The sequence below is a fragment of the Zootermopsis nevadensis genome, unplaced genomic scaffold, assembly GCF_977971745.1.
Source record: "Zootermopsis nevadensis isolate Lab colony 2312 unplaced genomic scaffold, Znev_1.0 Znev_ptg000037l, whole genome shotgun sequence".
Lineage (NCBI taxonomy): Eukaryota > Metazoa > Arthropoda > Insecta > Blattodea > Termopsidae > Zootermopsis > Zootermopsis nevadensis.
This window is the reverse complement of record NW_028259169.1, coordinates 3,303,605-3,319,078: the sequence shown is the minus strand read 5'-3', so window position 1 is coordinate 3,319,078 and position 15,474 is coordinate 3,303,605. Positions and strand designations below refer to the sequence as shown.

Sequence of the window (15,474 nt, the reverse complement as noted above, 5' to 3'; positions counted from 1 at the left end):
CACCATGTTCTTTTAAGATCTGTTTTTATATTGTCATCCCATCTACTCCTAGGTCTTTCAAGCCCCTTGCCTTCAAATTAAAGAACATAACAGACAAGAGATCGAGTATCAACTACTGTATGAAATACGTGCTATCAGTCTTTTACCTAGCTCAAAGATCATAAAAATAATTTATCGCATTGCAGATACAGTGGAATTCATTCTGTAACGTTTTTAAGAACGCAGGAAGAAACTATATTATTTCCTCTGACACAAGTTTTGTTGGAAGTAGGAAATATTTTTCGTTGACTGAAGTTTTTTATTTACCATCTGCTGCAAACAGTGAAAACATAATGCATTCCATAGTAAATTACATTTTATTTTCGTTCTCAATTACATAACCAAAGGTTGAGAAAGCGTTAATTGCACGAGATGTGCAATTTTTTATTATTATGTCGTAGCCCTGAAATAACTTTTAATTAGAACTCTAAATTCCCAGAATTGTATTTAACAATGAATATTATCTGCAGCCATTTTAAATTGTGTAGTTGAAAGTGATTCTAAATAAAGGAAACATTCTTTAATAAAACAACACTACAACTAATACAAAACATAAGGCAAGGTAACAATCAGTGCATGTATTGTCAGAAACCTTTCAAAAATCATATGAAATTTGTTGATCTTCTGGGTTGGAGAGAGACTAGGCCTAGGCAGGATGGGATACTGATATTAAGATAAAACTTCATGAAGTAGATCCGGAGGATGTCAATTGATTCATGTGAATCAACACAGGAAACAGTGGCAGGCTCTGAAAATGCAGGCGGAATGTTCCTCTGAAATGATGGTATCTACCCACAAGTTTACATTACGTTACACCCCCAGAAGACCAAAATGAACACTTTCAGAAAGCAGTTTTGACAGTTGTAAATTGGCTGGAAAATTAGTAATTTCCTGCGCAATCTATTTATGCCTAATCTTCGTTAGGAGATTCTTTTTTTGGGTTTATGCATAAACCGAACAACTACACTGATTCTACTGACTCGTACTTCAATATCCGATAAAAGCGGTCCTCTAAATTTTTACCGCACGTAATCCGTCAACACACACAAAGAGATTACCGTTCACTTTGCTCTTGGATGACACACATTATCTGCAGGTGAAAACTTTATCTTCTTAAGCATAACGTATTATGATGTCATGGTTGGAAATCGCACACACCTACGTTCGTCCGAAATGTTGGTATCTACCTAAAGCCGAAATGGCGTCAACCCATGGGATCTGTATAGATCTATTAGCATAATGTCACAAGGTTGTAAATAGTTATTAAGATTGCCTTAACATAATGGTCATCGTTTGTTGCTTGGGAAGTAAGCCCGTAAGACATTAAACTGTTGAAGTTTTGTGTTTACGTGTTCTTGCTATCTCTACTGTGTATTTTATAAGATTTAATTAAGAAACAAACTCATTGTCAAAATAATTCATATAAAGAGAAAATTATAAAAGAGAAATTATGACAATAGGTCAATGTGATACACGTTGCGTCGGACTTACGTATTCTGAGAGTTATCGCTTCTATGAGTTATGTTTCCCCATCATTATCCTCGTAAAAAACTTTTAGTTTTTAAAATGAGAGTCAACAGTAACTGAATGCAATAAATTTAAACACGAATACCAGCAGAGAACGTAAACATCTGTACGGTTAGAGCAGTTAGACAAATCACCAATAGAACTGGTGTTTGAAGTATGAGGAGAAATATTTGTAATGAGTAGTAATGAGTTCTGGGAACTTACGACAACTTCTCTTCAGCGATCTGCTGAATGTTTGAGACAATGGTCAATTTATTATACCAGTGGAATGTAGAACACTGATTATTGTCAGGAATGTATTTATTGCGCACAAAGTTTACGTAGTTGTCTTCAGTCGCGCCTTCTCTTTAGCAGCTTTCATTTCCACCACGTATGCTACATGTCCAACTCATCACAATTCCTTGATTTAATCGCAGCAAACATATTATGGAAACAGAACAAATTATGAAGTTTCTCAGTTATTTTATTTTTCCATCACAATGCTACTTCCTGTTTCTCAGTCAGCACTTTTTTTATTGTATCAGATGCTGTGATCCACATCTTGGAATGTTTTATTTTGTTTCTGTTTACTGTCTCTCTTTATAACACGGATCGACTCTTAACCTTCCACCCCTTCCATTTATCACGTCAAGTCAAAATGAAAGACACACACACGCAAGGAGAAACAAAGATAGAACAAAGGGAACAAAACAACAACTAACAAAAAGTATTTACTTCCAAACCTAACATGTATCTGATGCCTTCGGAGAGACCAACCGTTCAACCAAGAAGAAATCCAATACCGTGAGACAGTGGACAGTTCTGTCGTTCTGAAATCTGCCGGTGAGAGGGCGAAAGAGAATGAAAGGTTGTAGAAGAAATGAAATTGATTTTTCTTCATTCTGTCTTCATCTTTTTTTATTATTTTCTGCACTTTAAAACCTTGCCGAGACATTTCTTTCATTACAACACCCATCACGTAGTGCACCAAAAATGGTTCACTCTGAGAGTGCCTCACAAACTTCACCCTTCACCCTACATTCCACTCACTGTAGGAGGATACTTTTTGTTCAGGACCCGTCAACTCTTTTGAGCGCGATGCTGAATGTGACGGCGATTCCAAATGTTTGGCGTCGTACTAATTCCCTATTGCTTCTTTCAGTAGCCCCTTATTCGAAGACACAGAATATGGCCCAAGTCGTCCTGTCATTGCCTTTTGTTTAACATTTACTGTTTACCACATACGAATTCATATCCTTTGCGAAAATACATCTATGCTTGAAATAAAACATCTGAATTACGAGTACATAGGATTTGTGAATTTCAAGGCGAGTACAATCAATAAAATATTCTCGAGCAATCAGCCGCGTTAACTGGTTACAGTAATAAACCGACGTTTCGTTAACCAACTCTGTTCTGATGCGACTGGATACCTCGGAAATCGCTTGGCGACAGAGTATTCTTTCAGACTGACAAAGAAGTAGAAACTTTCTTTACGTTCAAAGTAATTTTTATACAAAAATTTCTTATTATTCTTCTCGATAGAGCAATAGTTTCTTTATTTCACTGCAAAACCACTGAATGTTGTTTAATCCTGATGCTGCTTGTCTCTCTGCTGTGTACCTAGCAACCGTAGAGAAGCGGTGTGTAATCAGAGAGAAGAGAGAATGGTCTTTACTTTTCAAACACGGAGCAGGTACTCTTGGTAGGTTGCTGAATTCGTTACTAGCCATGATTACAGAGAGCAGGCGAGCTCTAATCTGTCCTAATTGCTAATTATGCAAATCAAGGGGGAGGAAGAGACCTGGAGCATTTCTCTCCTTCATCCATTCCAGTTATTCGTGCCCTGCGTCTAATTCTCTCCCCTTCGTGATAGACTAAAGCCGGTAATTGGTATTTCCTTTACTACAGAACTTACTGATCTACTACTTATGACTGGTTCAGGAATGTATTTTGTGGAATACCGAATCTGGAGTTAAACTGCTTTATGGCTTATAATTGAACATTAAATTATAGCTTTACATCTTACATATCAGTTCAGAGACGTTTCAGGTAAAGTGTTTAAATAAAGTGGCTAAAAGCTAAAACCCACCTGTTGAAAATGTACTATAACTTTGTTTTATGTTCAAAGTTCATTAAATATTTTAAGAAACACGCAAAAAAATTTGAGGGTGAGAATTATTCGTAATAATATAATTGTTTGAAATATCTTAATATCAGGCTGAATGAGATAATTAGTGTTGTTAAGAGGACACAGAGGGCTGGACCTGTAGATCGGACGGAGAGGTAATAAATGCTTACTCATATTTAGTATATAAAACTTCTGGAAAGTGGCTTCTTGGAAGACAGTAAGTTATCTTGACGGAATATAAGTACTAGACCATGTAACGAAAGAATACTGATTGTTAGTCATATTTAAGAGATAATTAAGCTGAAGTTTCTAACTATGGCAAAAATTCTCATAATTCGACAAGCTAGCTGCCTAGCCGCATCAATTATATTTGTTGTATTTCTTTAAATATATGTCAAATTAAAATGCCTGAAAATGTGCGACCTTGGCGACCTGGAGAAATTGGCGACTTATGTTTTGTCATGTCGGGTATGGTTAGATATAATTAGGATTACAAGAGGCTTGGTAAGACTTGATCAGGCTTAGTTAAAATTGGTCATGTTCGGTCATGTTTGGTCTAGTTTGGTCCGATTATTTTGGTTTGGTTTTTGATGCATTAAGTTAGATAAGGTCAAGGCAGGTTGTGTTGCAATATTGCATAGGCTACTTTACGACTTGCGACTTTATTAACAGCGACGTTTTTAATGACTTTGGCGGCCTGACGATATTGGAGACCTAGTCGTCTTGGTGAAATTGCGACCTTCGCGATCTGGTGAATTTAGGGACTTTTACGACCCGCCAAACTTGTTGCAATTTCTTTTGTACGGTTTCCTTACCGAAATTACAAAACCAGCGTTGTTCGTGATTGCAAAACAAGAAGAGATGAACATTATTAACAAAGAAGTATAATCCGTCTAGTCCCTCAGCGTGAAAATCCTGAGTAACACCTCTGGTGGGAAAAGGAAGAAAAACGCGATACAGGAAAAGACGACGCACTTGCTGGATGAAGGTGAGAGGGGTGTGCTGAAGAAGAGGATAAAGTATAAAGAGATCGGTGACAGCAATGTAGGAGCAGAGGAAAGGGAAATGAATAATCGGATCCCATTTTCTGTGTGACGCCAGCCGCGTCCCTCCTACCAATCCGTTCCTTACTTATTTCTACCGACAGTGGCGGATTTGTAGAGTAGGCTACTTTTGGAAGTGGGTGAAAGTAGCGTCTATTGTTTCTGTCTGGATGCAAGCCACTGAAAGCGTCGTGGTTTATTCGATTGACAATGATTTGAAGAGCTGCATTACTATTACATGTCTCACAAGGACACAGTGAATGGAATACAACCAGGTTCATTGAATAAAGCTATTACATAATACACGTAAGCTCACTGCGTCCTTCAAAAAAATGTAAAAAAATTCGTAAATATAGTAAACGTAAAAAGCAGTCCCCCTACACGGCACGTAGGTCGTTTTGGGGGGGAGTGGAGGTGCAGCTCCTACTCATTCTTGACCTCGGCACTAGGTGGGGGTGAGTGGTCAGCATCAGGTACAATGAGAACCACTGAAACTCCAATATTTGTGAAATACACCTGAAAGCAGACCATATATAACATATTAATGGTATAATAAATCAGTTGCTACAAAACATCATCAAAATATTCTTGTCATTAAATATCTCAAGAACCAATATCTTTCACACACTAAAAAATGTATTAGTAAAGCTATGAATTTGAAATACCAAATGGTAGAAGGATGTATATTAGAAAATGCCTTAGCACCATGATATGGGAGATTCATCGAGGTGACGTTAAATACTTCCTTAATCTCGATACATGAAGCAGAAATGATTGGATCCACTCCTCAACAGCTTTTCTCCCCGGATAAAAAGTCCGTGACCCCACTTGTTGCAAAGGACACAGAATTGTTCCGGGATGATTGATACCGAAGAGCAAAATTCGAACCCCATTCTTCCAGTTCGTAGCTTTAGACTTTATCAGTATCCGTCGAATGTCTGTCTGTACGCGGATAGGACGAGAATAATCTTTGCCCTCACCGGGAAAGTAGCTTAGTAATGGCTGAGCTACCCTGAATCTCGATTATATTGATATCTGGAAAAGATAATCAGCCAAAGCTTAGTTTTTGGAGACCCCCAATTTCGAAACTCAGCACAGACATTTACACAGGCAAAAACCGCTTTCATTCATATCCTTTACAAACCATAATTTTCTGTCATCCTATCATTTGATTCAAAACGCTACATAAAAGAACTCAGTAAAATAAACAAAGATATAGGGAATACCACAATGACGCTTTGACTGTTCACGAATTTCCATAAGAATAATTATTCAGTCATTCAGTATTTAAAATATGCTTTGTTTTCTGTCAAGTTACATTACAACTGCTGTAAAAAATACAATAACAAAAAATACAGCGCCATAAAATGTTCTTAGTTTGGAACATAAATTTCCGGTAGAAGGAAGCCGGTAATCGGCTTTCCAACTCCCTAAGTCTATACGTATTTTCACACATTAAAGTTATATATATATATAGAGTGTTACGGAAAACACCTACTTTGCAGTGAGTCAGTTTTACATACACAATTTTAGTGATTTAATTTAATCTCCGATAGAGCCAACATTCTGAACAAAGCCACCAGAAAATAAAATTGTTTTTGTATTTAAATTATTTGTTATGTTTTCTAATACTGTAGTGGTTGTTTTGGGAACGGTATATTAATAGAGATCTCATGAATCTATACAGGGTTGTGACTATGTTCCATTAATTACATCACATTTATTTTGCACCTAGTCCATATTATGATATATTTAATATAAGACAACGTGCCGTATTAAGATTTTATTCTACTCCAGTCTTTAAGATTTGGCGTAGACCTTACTGCCTAAGGGGAAAAACAGCTGAATAATATAAAACGGATCTTACAATGTGATGCTTGAAGTTGTGGATTAAATTAATCTGATTTAGAATATCATGGATTAGCAGATAATGAACCTTCTGGATTATAAAACATATCCTTGACCAGATATACAATTATCTTTCAAAACTGGCTCTGTTTCATGAAGTTGGTTAGCAAAAATTGTATTCAGATTATATTACTGCAATGCTTACATTTTAGAATCCACCACTGAATTCTTTACTGACGTTTACCTCGCTTTGCTACGCATACATGAATGGAAATAAAAGATAAAGTGGAAGAAACATTCTATTATTTGTTTGATATGAAATAAACGGCAAACGATCATCACGACAAAAGAGAAAAGACGACTTCATACTGAGTACCTTCTAGTCTTTTTACTGTTATCGAAAAGTTTCACAAGAACTCTCGGAACGGAAATCACGTTGCAGGTGACGGAAAAATTAAATCTTCAAAAACAGAGATGGGGAAAGTTCATCTTTGACGAAATAAACACCGAGAAACAATGATTTCAAAAGTAAGATATCAGTCAGAAACAGAAGCGGTAAATAAGCATCAGATAAATAAACATTAATATTAAGAGCAAGGCTAAATCAAAATCAGAAAGAGTTTCGAAGTTTTGAAGGCGGTGGAAATACTGCATCATCTGTGACATTGTGTAAGTGGTTACAAACGTATCGGAGGAACGTATCGCCTACATGTGCAGGGTATAAGTGATACCTCCCTCAAGATAACAAGGCGTTGTGATCCAGAAAATCACATGCCATAAAATTGAAATAGCCAGACAAAAATTAATGTAGGGCTGTCATACCGAATTTGAACGTGATGTTATGTTATTCCGATGCTGTGACCAGCAGGCGGACGAACGTGAATAATGTAATAGCCTGTGTCATGTTCAATTTTAGTTTTGAAACAAACATATAAGCCGTAATTTTATTGCAGAGTTCAAATGTAGCTGCAGAGAACTTGGAAATACATGACTCCTTTGGTTTACTGACTGAACAGTCTCTTTTAGGTCGAATATTATTAAAATACATGGTACGCAGTATTTACACAGTCGTTCATAATACAATTCTTCAAATTTTTAGTTTATTTTCTTACGCTTGCTAAAATGAATATGTTTATAACACAGAATGAAAATTACTTGAAATAAAGCGATCATAAGTAGTTCAAGGATCCGGTCAGGAAAGCTAGCAATGGCTGGGTTTCGTCGTCACCCAATATCTGGTTGGATGATCATTCACCTCTGCTTAGGCATGTGAACGTGAGGCCAGCAGTCAAGCTAGTCGGCTTTGACTCTCTGGTGCTGTTACCCCACGGATTTAATTTTTAAGTAGTTCAAGGAAATATTAAGGCATTTTATTGGTGCGTCTGAGGAAGATAAAAAAGGTCCCACTAGGATATACGAGGTGCGATCGGAAAGTTTATAGACTGCGCGTATAAAAACACGTACACTTATCTCAGGTATTAAATTAATCCATCACCCTCGAAGTAGTTCCCCTGGGAGTGAACACAACGATCCCAGCGCCGCTGCCAAGCCTGGAAGCATCCCTGGAAATCTTTCTTTGTCAGCCTGTCAAGCACCATCTGCGATTCTGCCTGAATATCTTCTATCGTCTCAAATCTCCTTCCCTTTAGCTGAATTTTTATCTTTGGGAAGAGGTAGAAGTCACACGGAGCTTGGAAAGGAAGTTGGGGTCGGTTCTTGCAAGATCTTTGAGCTCCTGACAAACGATAAGTCGATTCTGCTTCTGGTCTTCAGACAGGATGCGTCGCATGTGGAGTTCTTCCTTTAGAATCAGCTGACAGGTCCCATAGCCTATCCCAACAATGTCGCACAAGTCGTTGATGGTACGACGTCGATCTTCGTGAATGGCCTGCCGAATCTTCGTAACATTTTCTTGGCGTTGTGCTCGAAGATGGTCGTCCAGAACGCTCGTCATCATCGACAGAGGTTCGGCCATTTTTAAAACGTGAATGCCACACAAAGGTTTGTGCACGACCCATTGCGGACTCCCCAAATGCTTGCTTTAGCATTTCATAGGTTTCCGTAGCCGTTTTGGCGAGTCTTTGGCAAAATTTGATGCACACGCCATTCCGAAATCGCAGGAGGGTCGGTGTAATGCACTACCAAAACGCCCGTAACTAAGAAACAAATGCTAATTCGATGATGCCGGCTGGCACACTGATTCACTATGAATGTAGGCCGCACCCCCTAGCGGCAGAAGCTCGTACTACATCCGGTTCGCCCTCTATTGACACAGTCTTGAAACTTTCCGATCGCACCTCGTAGACCTCCTACTAAAAATCCAATTCGGCACTTTGCAAATACTAAGCAATAAATTTAACCTCCGGTCCTCCACGTCAGAATCATATCGAAATCTTCTCAATTTTAAAATCGTATATACTTAAGTAATTCAATCAGATGTGAAGTTTTCACGGAGAGAAAAAGTTGGCGAGTCGCCTCTTCCACCATAAAGATGGAGGTAATACGTTCCTCTGACATATTGGTAACCACGTACAGGACCCCAAGGCTTCAGAACCCAGAACACTATAATCGATAATTCCGTCAGTGTCTTCTACGTATATTACAACATGACAAACGTGATCATAAAACTAGTATTACAATTATACAACACAGTTTCTAGTAGCCATACTTTCTTTGATATATTTAAGATCGTAATGGCGGCCTTTGAAGTTTTATTTGCAGCACTCCACATTTAAAGGTGGAAGGAGGACGTCGAAACTTAACAGGGCTGGTTTCGCTCTTCCCCCCATAACATCGTGATTCTCACACTTTATTGAGCAGATGACAAAGAGCACGTTAGAAATCCCTTCCTGCATAAATCCAACACCCTCTTAGATCCTATATTTCAAAGCAATAAAGCCGAGATAGAAGTGGCAAGATATTGTGAAAGATAGTAACCTTCCTTGTGGATCTTTACGAGATATAAAAATTTGCATGATCTTATGATTCAATAATGGGAAGAAATCTGGTACTCTTATTGTAAAATTACCATATTTCAGATTTCACTCGTTTTCAGAGGTTCTATATTATAGAGATATCTACAGCATCAGTACTAAAGGAGAAATGGTGTAGATGCCTTACTAAACTTTGCGGTCGTGTGTGGTTAAAACTGCTGCTTTGTGTTCTGGAAGTCTCGGGATAAAACATCGCCCAGAGTAGTTGCTTGGTGCTGTATGATTTCAGACTGTTCACAAGAATTAAAGTTCCACTTAAAAGGGTATTTATTATATTATATTATATTATATTATATTATTATTATTTAGTGTTCTGTCTGACGACAGGTCCATATGAACAGGATCCTTCCATCCTTTTCTCGGACTGGGACCTGCTCATATACGTTCTTGGCAGATGATCCAGAAGTGGTTTGCCATTGCCTTCTTCTGTGTGTGAATGGAGTAATTGTTAGGATGCCACGGAGAAACCGGGGAAGAAGCCCCCGGAGGAAAACTCCGTGTTGCCTAGACCACGGCTTTGCCCAACACAAGTTATAAATTCGGGCACCACCGGGAATCGAACCCGAGACCCCAGGATTACAAGGCCAGCGTTATAATATATAATATTAATAAATCCAGGAACTATGTTTGGAGCAGAAAATAATATTGGGAAGAAGAATCACAGAGAAGACTAAATAGTATTTGTGATAACTGTTATGCCAGTCGCAAATACATGAAAATGAACGTATACCGTTGGAAAGTTTACAACGTATGACAGCTCAAACAAAATTAATTCCATGGGGCATAGTCCTCATTGAGAAGCTATTAGTACGTCCAGATATTCAAGAAACACCTTAAAGGTTTGTTAACGTGTTCATAACAACCCACCACCTGGCTCTGTCCTGAACCAGTTGGCCTTTGTGTTCAGTAAAGCGGGACTTACTGAATGCACCTCATGTATTGAACACAATTCAGGTTTCTACAATCTGGGCGTGGTTAAATTCCTTAAATAGGCCTGTAAATAAGCACGTGTTCAAATAACTAACAATACAAGTATTTTTAATTGTTGTATTTTACAAAATCATTTCTAGATACTGTCAGAATAAGACACTAATAAACTGTCTCGCTGATTTATTAAAGCCAGTGATTGAACTGTACAGTTATTCTGTAGCTGATGAACCCAACATACAGACTTATGTTTTTAACAGTCAGATTTATATCAACAAGTGTCCATGTAATAATTCATTTCTGTCATCCGTTAAAGATTAAGACCATATTTTTCTTGTTTTCTTTTGCTCATTCGTACATGGACCAACATACTGAATGTCAGATTTCAATCTACTCCTCTATATTTCAAAACCTCACAGTTCGTCTGTCAGTCTGTCTGTACACATGCATTACCACTCAACATTCGAAAAAACATCTCAATTTCTCTATTACAAGCACCCCCTTGCTAAATTATTAAAAGATCTTTTTTTGGAATCCAGCATAAAATTTAATCAAAATTGGGTTAATTCTCGAGTTATTTGTTTATTTGTATAAAACAATACGATTTCAATAGCGTGCCGCTATATTTCGAAGGCGCTAAAAAGATTGGTTTATGAATAAAAACCTTAATAGAAGAATGTTGACTCCTATGAGCAAAATACATGTGTCTAGATTACGTAGCATTAAAACACCGTTCAAAAAACTAATAAGCTTGAACCCTTAAGCAAGTTTCACCCTTTTGCGAAGCAGTTAAAACAAAATAACTCTTAGCGAAAACATGAAAACAAAAAATGATATATAAACCATTACACATGCAGAGAAGAACAATTAGTCACGTCCAGACGAAAGGGGCAAGCAGGAAAACAGGAACGTTGAATATTTATTCCTTTGTTGGTCAGCTGGACGCACACAGTACCACCCCCAGAGAAAAACTAATGTCCGTTAAAAAAAGACTTAACAAACCGTTAACGCTGAGTTATCCTGGCAACTGCAGAACAAAAACTAGCAGTCAGAGTTTTCTCGCTTGATTAACAGAATATAACAGCTGACAGGATGACGACCTGGCCGAACAATGTGACATGGTAAATAGGGACTTCTGGTGGTCTAACGGATTCGCCAACTCTGGTCTTGCTGTGCGGTAGTAGAAAGTCATGTACCTCCATCACTAACATCCTAGTAACTCATTTTGTTTTTTTATACAGTAACTGCTTGGAACACAGTATGATGTTTATTCCATGGAAGAATAGCGCATCTGTTCAGTTTCAAGAAACACTGTCGACCGATTCCTAGGATTTTATCGTAACACAGAAAACGAAGTAATAATTATTGAATATCAGTAGATTACTGCGGTATGATTATTACTTACAGTTCTTCCCCCCCCCCCCCCTAAAATATCTGCCTCACCGTGTCAACGCACAATGAACATGTATTAAACCGTGCCTGGAAATATTTAACTGAATTAAAGTGACTCAAGACAGGCTCCCATGGCGAGCACCTTTGGCCACGGTAATGAATCTTTATGTTTCACAAATGCGGGGGAAATTATGGACTATATAAAAAGAAATTAAAATTTCAAGAAATCTATGTCGAGAGCATAGAATGACTATTTGATTATCTGAACATTGGGAGAATATGGTTTTCTGATCAGGTCATTTTGCTTACATGAATAGCAACTACCTTAGCTGCAATAAAGCGGGAAGAAGGTTCATTACCGTGTTCACAACAGCCATCCACTGGATCCTGTGCTGAGCCAGATAAATCCAGTCCACATCATCATATCTTAACCCATTAACTTTCGTCTCATTATTTTCCCCCCTCCCCCCACTAACTCCTAGGACTCTCACGTATTTCAGACTTTTGGCCGAAATGCTTCTCTCCTCTTCTCGTTTCTTCTCTTCTGTTTGGCAAGATTTGGCTTCAGTCTCCGTAAACATGTTTTCACGCTTAATTAACTTTATAATGGAATTCTGTATTGTCAGTTCAATTTTCTAAGACAGTGCTACTGTTCAGCACAAAGAAGTTTTATTCTCGTCGATTCTGACGGATAAATAATACGATGGTAATAGTTATAAGAACAAATTTCGCTCTGAAAGCAAAGTCTTCCTACATTTAAGCGTGAGAATTACGCTAAAATATTTACTATGTATGTAGGAGACATTCCTGCTTCCTGAAAACAACAGTTCGTCCTTTGCTTTGCTTATAACAGCGTAGGGACGCCGGATTTAGGGTTAAAACCTTTGAGCCTGTGGATTAAACTACCAGATGGAACAAGACCGACAAAGAAAGAATGAGACAGACAGTGGCATGACTACGTACAGGACTTTCTTTACATCTCCTAAGATTATTCAATCTCAAAGAATTTTTTTTTTTACTTTTCCTCTAATATAAGAAATATCTCTTGGTCTTTTCTTTTCTGTTCTGGGACCTTTACATCAGCTTCGATACACTCCGCAATGTAGAATGTCAATAGAACTCACTCGGCGCCATTAATATCGAATGCGACCTCCCACACAAAAGAAACGAAAAACAGGAAAAGATGAACAAAAGAAATCAACGTAATAGGAGACTCAACGTAGTTTTCCGTATTCTTTCTCTCTTCCGGACTTCACCTTTATGTTTGTTTCCTCATTTTTGCTATCGTCTCACGCTTTGCACCAGAATTTAACATCTCAGTCTGCCTCATCATATTCTCGGACTGATGACCGAAATCTTTGACCCTACAAACTTCTCGCTGGACCTAACGTATCATGACGATAAAAGTGTACATACCAAGCATATACAGGACGTTTTATTTTAAACGCAAACCTAACTACTACACACGAACATCATCGCGCACAAAACCACGAAACCAATGGCAATACTAATTATTGCAGTCGTATCCCGTTGTTAAAACCGATACTCTACTTTAATTCGCCGTGATATCAGCTGTTTTATTGCTAGGAAAAATGTTGTCTTATTAGACACTCGTCAGGATACGCAATGCTAAATGCTTCACAAAAGAAACAATGCATTTCGATACGAATTAATTTTAGAGAACGAGCAGACGTTCTGCTTGTCAATACACCAAGCTGACCCTTGTACAACTTCTGCTCAAGTGGCTTGAGAGTCGACTTAGTAACAGGAGTGACCTTGGCTTCAGTGTCACCGGGGTCGGACCTATACAGCTGAGGATTCATATTCCGTCGTTTTACTCAGTCATTCCAGGAAAATGCCGGAATATTGTCTTTCATTAGGCGAGGACCATATACTTTCCACATTATATAATTAATTAATAATCCGTCAATTAACGCTATACAATCTGATATGACAGCGTCGTTAAACAAAACTATAAATCCTCGTATATAAATAGAATACATATTTTCATAGATTAGGCAGTGGGTGTTAGCTACAAGTGGGTTGAAAAAATTCCTGACACAACAAAAGAATGAAGGGAGATCATTTTCGAATTGATGGCAGAAAAGGAAAACTTTTCTAAATAAACCGTACGTACGCAGGAGAAGAGAGAAAAGAAATAGGTTGCTGCGTTCGTTTGATGAAAGTATAAAACAAAAGAACACAGTATTCAAATATAGGAATGTGAAGAGACATCACTTATAAAAGTAAGTTTCGTAATACCTGATGGTGTATTCCACATTCCTAAACGCAGAAAGTAACAGCTTGTAGGCAACTGGATTCTGTAAAGTAGCCTGTCTCTTTTCTTTCGTGTATTAAAGAAAAATGAGTGAAGAAAGACTCTTTTTTTTTATACATTTCAAACCATAAGCAAGGGCTTCAGATATTCTCAAATGGCTCGTTTTCAAAGTATTCAGCTACAAGAACTCGTAGAAAGAAATATCACGTTATTTTTCCCATAAAATTTTAGTGTTTAATGCAATTCTTTTCTCGCACGTTCAAACCATATATTCCATAAGTGTAAAGACAAAACTACACTTGTTCATTAAGAACGAGTCAATAAAAATATGCATTAACTGGACAAGCCCCTTCTTAAAATATCGGAATTAAAATTGTTGGTTGAAATAAAACGGGGGAAACAGTCTGCAGAACGTACTGGGCACGGGGAATTAATATTTGGTAGGAGACCTGATACCATCATGTCTCATCCTCATGTTGCGAACGACCAGCAAGGGATGATCGTACAACTTGAGCGATTGGCAGAATGCTAACAACTGCTATCAGCATAACACCAACGTGTTACGTAATATTACATGGGACTTCGGACTTAGATTTATTTAAAACAACATAAGCAACGGAAATGAATGTTTAAAAATAAGGTAAGAGGGAGCGAAGTGGATTAATCTGGCTCAGGACTAGTGACATACTTTTCTAAACGCGATAGTGACCTTCGGAGTACAGAAGGGCAAAGAATTTCTTGACTAGCTGTTCTACTATTAGTTTCTCAATAAGGACTCTCTAACCATGTAGGCTCTTAGTTAATTTGTAATATTCAAACCTTTCTGTACAACTTCGGCCATTAAATTATAGAAAACAAGTTGTATATTATTATTATTCAGTGAAATCCAGTAGTACGTCAATGTTTAATGAAAGCCTAATTTATACAAAAACTTTAGTGAAATTGAATAAAACATGAAATACCGGCCGTAGAATCCAAAGGACAAGAATACACTTATCTGTCTGGTTATCTCACAGATAGATGCCATAAACGAACGACTTGGACAGAAGGCGTCTAACACGTATAAGGAAAGGCAGACTGTCTTGTTCTTACAGGAAACACGGAACGTAAGCAAGAAAGGCATCTTCCCGATGGAATGAGCTACCAGGACAGTTCTATTTCCGACTGGGATGGGGGAAGGTTAGGCCTGAAATAACACTGGCGACCGAGCCTTCTGCTTCTATATATATACATATATAAGCTACAAAGAAGGACGATCCAAAAATTCATCACCAAACTCTACCGGATTTGCAGTTGTGTACGACTTACGACATATTT

The 15,474-nt window shown here is 37.8% G+C and overlaps 1 protein-coding gene across 2 annotated transcripts in view; it reads right to left on the bottom strand.

Annotated features, from left to right (window-relative positions):
- Positions 1 to 337: 337 nt before the first annotated feature.
- LOC147871833 (uncharacterized) overlaps positions 338 to 15,474 on the bottom strand; it is a 64,610-nt gene continuing 49,473 nt past the window's right edge. For both annotated transcript variants that reach the window (XR_015538251.1, XR_015538252.1), the window contains exon 24: positions 338 to 5,235. The gene's annotated coding sequence lies outside the window, so the exon portion shown is untranslated. The remainder of the gene's footprint in view (positions 5,236 to 15,474) is intronic.